The 7,325-nt window shown below is 37.5% G+C and overlaps 1 protein-coding gene across 7 annotated transcripts in view; it reads left to right on the top strand.

Annotated features, from left to right (window-relative positions):
* Window positions 1-415: 415 nt before the first annotated feature.
* Window positions 416-7,325, top strand: part of LOC129577446 (BMP-binding endothelial regulator protein) — a 72,943-nt gene continuing 66,033 nt past the window's right edge. The window contains exons 1-2 of one of the 7 annotated variants that reach the window (XM_055464467.1): window positions 416-792; window positions 3,591-4,287. The gene's annotated coding sequence lies outside the window, so the exon portion shown is untranslated. Of the gene's footprint in view, window positions 1,056-1,288; window positions 1,303-2,895; window positions 4,288-7,325 lie in introns of those variants that run through there. The other 6 variants (XM_055464466.1, XM_055464469.1, XM_055464468.1 and 3 more) reach the window with 6 other exon arrangements.

Here is a 7,325-nt window from a genome sequence, read left to right as displayed (position 1 = left end):
ACACACACACAGAGATAGAGAGAGACCGATTGTTACAGAACTGAAACTATCGAACGACAGAGAAAGAAAATATCATTAATAAAAACGAAGCATAAAGTCAAAAGCGAAACACAACTGAGCCGAGAGACAACATAACCGAATAGTTAGCATATGTGTTGTCAACAGTCGTAGAGCCACACAACGTACGCAATGCAATTGTATTGCGAAGAGAGATACTTTTTTGTTGCCGTCTGTTCGGTGTCTCTGTCTCGCTTTCTCTTCGACTATGTGGTGTGCGATGGCCACAGTACCAGAGAGTTCGACTTCAGCACGACATATCTGTCGCGCGCTCGCTCTCTGCTGTTCCGACGACTCTCATATATGCACAAAGAGAGAGAATACACCACACACTGTACGATACACAGCAGCAGCAGCAGCACCAAAGCATACACAGAGCTGAGAGGAGCAGCAGCAGCAGCAGCACAACAGAGCCCGAACGAAACGAATTGTAGAAAAGGAAAATGCGAGAGAGGCAAAACACAGAGAGCCAAATTACAACAACGATAACACACAAATCATGAGTGTGCTATAGTGTAGTAGCTCGGGCCCGAGCGCTCTAGCTAGCAGCGCACGCTACAGATGAAAAAGAAGAAGGAACATAACACACAGTGAAAAAAAAAATCCCCATTTAAACCACTTTGGTTTGACTTTTCGTGTTTAGTATGAAATTGTTGTTCACTTGTTTCACTTCGTAGTTCGTGCCCGTGTTTATCGGCGATCTCTGTGTTTGGGAAAACTGTGTGTACGAACGCGGTAAAAAAAGAATCAGTGCAAATGATTGTCATTCTCGGTGTATGAGATTCGATTGTAAAAATTTTCATTTGTTCGGCATATAAAATACACTATATCAGTACAGACACACACAATTTTGTTTTTTTTTCTTCGTTTGTCGTCGTCGTTTCGATATATACATATAATTTTTTTTTTTTTTGGTTTCGTCGTTAACCATATTTTTTGTTCGTCAGTTTTTGTTGGTTCAGTTCTGGCCAAAATCGTGAATGATAATATTTTTGCTGGTTTGTTGTTCATTAATTTCGCAAATTTACGAAACGAAAGAAGAAGAAAAAAAATAAACCACAACGGTGGCCGAATAGATTTTGGCGCGATTAGTCGACATTTAAAAAGCTTATCATACATAAATAAGGAATAACCGAAAATGTGGAAAAACATATGAAAAAGTTTCATATATACATACATATGTATCGGGACAGAAGAAAAATTATTATTATTACTATTTTTGCGGCGAATCCGTCAAGCGATCTTGTAAGTGAGCCAAGACCAAACGAAGCGAAAAAAAACGAACGAACTGAAATAAATGATCACAAATTGATTTTAGTTTTTTTTTGTTCGTGTTGCTTCTTCTTCTGGTATATACATAAAACACTATATGTATAAATTAAGCCTTTCTATCAGAAACGCGTCGTGTGCTCTATCGCTTCGAATAAAACTGCTATCACGAACAATATTTTATTAGAAACAACGGATTTCGTACAGAAAAAAAAATGAGCAGTTTTTTTTACACTTCTCGTTTCGTCGACGATCCCCGATAGCGCAACAGATTCGATACGATCATCATCGATGTAATCAAAATATAAATTGTTGTTGTTGTTTTTTTGTCGTTTGCATTGCTCATTGCGGCTGCTGGTACTACTCTGTCGATCCAATTCTGTGTCAGACCGATTTTCTAGCTCATCGAATTTATGTGTTGGCATTGAGTTTTACAAGTGGCAGCGCACAATTTGAATCACCCGAAACCCATTTGGCCATAGAGCATCGAAATGATGATTCCTTGTTCAGGGAAAATACATGCGCTCGGCTGATAAGTAACCGACTTTTAGATTCCAAATGAATTCGGATCACTGTGTGTCTACACACATCTCCGTTTGTATTCTTTGGGTTTTTTTTATGTCTCGATGAAAGAACCGTTCTGTTATAATTTGATTCGGACATTTTTTGCGTTGACCCTGTCAATACATTGATTCGGTTTTAGCTCATTTCGCCTATCATCAATGACACTGTTGGTTCATTCATTTCATGAATGATGCTACTGCTTCACTCGCAAGTGACATTTGACTGTTCACCATTTTTTTCTACTTCAATTTGCCATTTGCGGTTTGTTTTGACGCCGATTGTTATTGAGACGAGGCGTATTAATGTGGCTAGAATACGCATTCATTCGATCTGATTAATTAGAACAACAGAAATGATCGATAGAGAAAAAAAAATTGAGTTAAAAGTACAGAAAAATAGAACAATTCATATCAGAAGGGGGAAAAAGTGGAATATGTGATAGCAAACTCATTTGTTCGATAAAGTTTCGATTGTGCTTGAAAATCCGAAAATTCGGAAAGTGAATAAGTTAAAATTTTTGTGAAATATATGAACGAAGCTTATGAGTTTTCCGTTTTTGTTTTGTTTTGATTTCCGTTCGGTTCGTTGTTATGCGTGTGTCATTTCGCATTAAAAAGGGCCTCCCCCGATGAAGTTCGGTTTCAATGGAAATTTTTGCAATAATTTATTGTTTGTTGATTGATGCGTTTGAAACTGACTCTGAAACGAGCACGACAGGCATCAGGTCAGCTTGAAGAAACACACACACACATACCCAAGCGAAATAATAAGGACAACACGAGAGAGAGAGAGAGAGAGAGAGAGAGAGAGAGAAAAACTATTTGAAAAATCCCCACAAAAAAAATTTCCACACGCGATCAATTGCAATATTCAGGATAAATAGCACCAAAATCTATATGGCCAATCAATTAACAGATTTGCGAAATGAACGTTCCATTCACTCACTCATTTGGTTCGATTGCCGTCAACGCTTCTTTTTTCTCTTCTTCTCCACGGTTTTTATAGGTATTTTCCATGTTTTCATGTGCATCGCACTTTGCGCGAGAAAAGCCTCTAATTCGGAGTTAAACGGAAGAAATTTAAACAACAAATAAATCAGCATGTGTGCGCGCGTTTGCCGCCGCTTACTATAAATGTGTATGTGATGTGTGTTTACACATGATGCAAAGAGCGAACGAGAGAAAGAGAGAAAAAAAAGAGTAGAAAAGAAGAAAAAAAAATTGAATGTATTTATATAAAAGCGCAATATACTTTGAATTAACGCTATAAGTGGAAAATGATCATAACACACATGTACAGCAAAAGTGCGACCGCCGTCGTATGAAAGCCATCGTTCGAGCAAAAAAACAACAACAAGAACAACAACAACAACCACAACGAAGCTAGCAGCGAGAAGAAAAAAATAAGTGAATATGCATGCGCACATAAATAAAATTGAGAAAATCAAATACAAATAATGTTTCAAGATAAATCTAATAATGATAATGGTTTGAGCACCGAAGAAAAAAGAAAAAGAAGAAGAAGCATAATATCGAGAAAGAGAAGCCTTCGTGTGTTGCTCTAAATGAATGCGCGTCGCGCGTAATGCGTTGCGACTGATCAACTTTAGTAATAATCTACAGAGAGATTTTCGAGAGAGAGAGAGAGAGAGAGAGAGAGAGAGAGAGAGAGAGAAAAACGTATATTGATTCGCCCCGCAGAAAAGCTGAAACCCAAGAGCCCGAAAAAAAGGAGTAATCGCATTAAAATTAAACACGCGTAGTGCATTGATAAAAAGCAACAATAACAATATTTAATAACAAATCGCGCGCGCATAAGAAATATGTCTAGTGTGTGTACATGAGCCCGTAGCAAGTTGAAGTGGAAGAAGGAAAAAAGACATACAACGACAATTCAACATCAGCAAACGCATAAATATATAGACTATCGAGATAAATATAATAAAACTAATTGTACAAACGGTTCGGTTTGAGAGACAGATAATAGAGGTAAAAAGGAGTGAACGGGAGAAAAAACAAAAGCAAGAATTACACACATCAGCGACAGCGACAGCGACAACAACAACAACAACCGCAGTACCAAGTCAAAAAGAAGCTGTGGACTTTTGCCGTCGCACAGTGTGTGTGCACCAGTGACTGCCACACAGTGTCTGTTTGATATTCCAAAGCAAAAAAACAGCATCGATTCCAAGCCGTTGCAGCGAATTCGTTGTCACCGTCGGTAGAGTTTTATTGAAAAACCAAACACCAAAAATGAGCGAACCAACTATGATATAAAACACACAAATTGCACTCGCTCTCTCACTGCACTCTGACAACTCACACAAATTGACGGATAGAAAACAAAACAAAACGAAAAAGAAAAAAACCATCGCAAACAATAACTGGGAAAAAAACGGTGAGTTTACTATTTTAAGGAAGTGAAGAAAGAAACAATTACATTTCTCATATGTTCTCGGCATACAAAACGAATATCGTATCGATACTGAATCAAAAATGACATTCGTTGTAACATACATTGATTCAGAGTGGCAATTGTGCCTGTGTCTTGAGCTATCTCGTTCGCTCAGTTTTCAATCGATCTCATCGCATCGAATTCATTGACTGAAAGGCCAATCAGGCAGTACGGTTCTTTTCATAGAACTCAAATACAATTGAAATTTTGATTTCGGCTTAAAATATTGTTGTTGCTTATTTATTTTTTTCTTCTGTTCTATGTCGATTTGTTCTCGAGAAATTGAGCGAGACTGTGTGCTGTCTGCTCTTTCTCTCTATCTCCCACTCCCTCTCGCTTACCATGTCTCTATCTATCTATTGATTCGTGTACATGTCGTTGCCGTCGTTTAAGAAATCAGTAGCCCGAATACACTGATTTCCTTTTCGATTGTTATTCGTCTTACTGCGGTTGTTCTTGATATTTCATTATATTTATAGTTGATATGTATATTAGACTCGGATTCTCGGTGTGACACAACAGAGAGAAAGAAATTGAGTGCTGCGGCACCGAGAGGAAGAAAAAAAGAGAAAGCACCATAGCAATAAATAATAAATGAGTGTGAACTTAGCTGTAACGATTGTACTCACTGTTCAGTTTATGTGTAAGCAAATAATATCACACTGATGAACTGTCAAAGAGCACGAGCGATTAAGAGACCTGACACACAGTCTCTCACACCGAATTAGTGTTGTTGTTTTTTTTAAATCACAGACTCTCTCTCTCTCTCTCTCTCTCTCTCTCTCTCTCTCTCTCTCTTTTCGTTCGTTCTTTTTCTCGGTGCTGCAGCACTGAATTGTTTTCTTGTACACAAACAAACTTCGTCCAGAAAATTGACTTGCGGGCTCTCCTCAAAATACAATGTGTGTGAGTGCATTCATCTCAATCATTTCGAGCATGTATTGACGGCGAGCTCAAATTTATGTTCGTCTGTAATATGTGTATTACAAACGACACCATATCACATTGAATTATTTTCAATTTGACATATTTCCATTCTTTGGCCATTTGTTGCGCTCGGTTTTTTTAGTTGTTTTTTTTTTCTCAATGAATTTTGCATGGCCATTAAAAAATGTGTGCGTGCATTTTTTGGCTCCCACATTTTAATGAGTTTGTTCCCTCTACAGTTTCAGACTTTGGTGGCCGTTTACACGAATCGTTGTTTTTGTTTCGCTCTCCTTTATATTGTTGTTGTTGTTATGGCAAATTGGTTTTTCGGTGTTGTTTGGTTTCGGTCAGACACATTCTCTTTCTTGCACTGGATTCTAATGCATTGGAAATTTAATAATGTGACATGATTCACACCCTCACATTACAAGTGCCAGATAAAATGGCATTTAACAAGCGCCTCCTCAACTGAGCATAGACGTTAGAATTGTTTGTTTGATTCGTTCTATTGAAATAGAATACAATTACACAAAGCGTATCAAATTCAACAGACATGCATCATCTTGTTTGTATGGATTGAATGTTGTGATGCAACTATGACTAAGACACATGAAATTCCCCAATTCAAGTGCATAAGCACAAAGATGCGCGCTACAACTCTGCCAATCCTTAGAACAAAAACAAAACGCTCGTTTTTCATTATCAATACGTTCTGGGTTAATCAACAACAGTACAGCAGTAGCATTACATCGGAAGCCACATATATAATTGCTATGTGTGCGCGTTGTTTCAAGTAAGACAGTGTTTGAAGTAAATGAGCGTCTATTCAAGCAAGTACACGTTTGTTTAGTGTGTGTCAGCTTATAGTATGTGAGATGTAGCCACATTCAATTGTGTGCTCAGTGCGTGCGTATGAAAGGCATACAAGTGAAAAAAAAAAAACCAACAATCTTAATCATGTCCGTGTTTTGTCACTATTTTTAAAATGTTTCATATGAAAAATGCTGCGATGATAGTGCAGCTCTTCACGAACACACACACAAATCGTATCCTTTTGACAACTCATTTTATTCGACTAGTATTTCATAGATTTCGCAACATACTTCTCGATAAAGTAAATAGTTCTATGCGGAATTCACTTTTTTTTATCGAAACTTTGTGAGAAGAAAAAAAAACACAACGGAAAAAATAGCATAAACTGTCCTCGAAAAATGATATCAAATACAAATTTGACCGAAAAAATATCGCTAGTTTCCGTTGTGTCCGTATAGAACGCATGTGGACCTGAAATGTGCTTCGACAACAAGTTTTGTTTCGTCCATTTTTCATGGCTAATCCATATCCAATGAAAGAACAATGATCTCCCTGCTTCATTCTACCATCACATTATCATCTGATGGAAGCCAACAATGATGCGAGAGAAAAACAACAACAACAACAACAACCCAAAGTCTGTAAGCATTCAACGCACCAAAGTTCATATATGATGAATGCGAAATGAGGCAAAACTTTTGTACAACAGCAACAAAAACCACTATACAAATGTGACGCTGCCGCCGTCGACGATGACAATGACAACGTCGACACATCGAACACATTTCAAAGCACATTTCAGTTAATGATATTCGTTCATTTGATAGCATTTGATTCGGTTTTATTTCGATTTCCTTTTATACAGTGCGCTTTTAGCATGCTCTTGCTCAATCTTGCTGCCATCGTATACGCTAGCGCGCGATATACAAACATATCAGCGCCGCTTCTTTTTTTTTAATTTTTCCACTGTATGCATGTGTTCAAAACATTTGCCGTTTTCATCGTCGTACACATCATTTGTTGTGATTCGGTTTAGTTTCGGTCAGTTGTTGATTGTTGGCCGTTAATGTGATATCTTCTTATTTTTATGCTTTGCCAATTCATCAGCTTATTGATTGTGTTTCATTGATGGACAGCACGCATCATTTTTTTTTGGGTTTCACTTCTATCTCTTCATATCGATTTTTATTACTTTCTCGCTGTTTTCCGTGCATCTCATGTGGATTGGTCAATATTTTTTT

The sequence above is a fragment of the Sitodiplosis mosellana genome, unplaced genomic scaffold, assembly GCF_009176505.1.
Source record: "Sitodiplosis mosellana isolate CC-2019 unplaced genomic scaffold, AAFC_SMos_1.0 Smas_scaffold_6197, whole genome shotgun sequence".
In the NCBI taxonomy this organism is placed as follows: domain Eukaryota; kingdom Metazoa; phylum Arthropoda; class Insecta; order Diptera; family Cecidomyiidae; genus Sitodiplosis; species Sitodiplosis mosellana.
The sequence above is the reverse complement of the archived record's forward strand: the minus strand, read 5'-3'. Positions and strand labels throughout refer to the sequence as shown.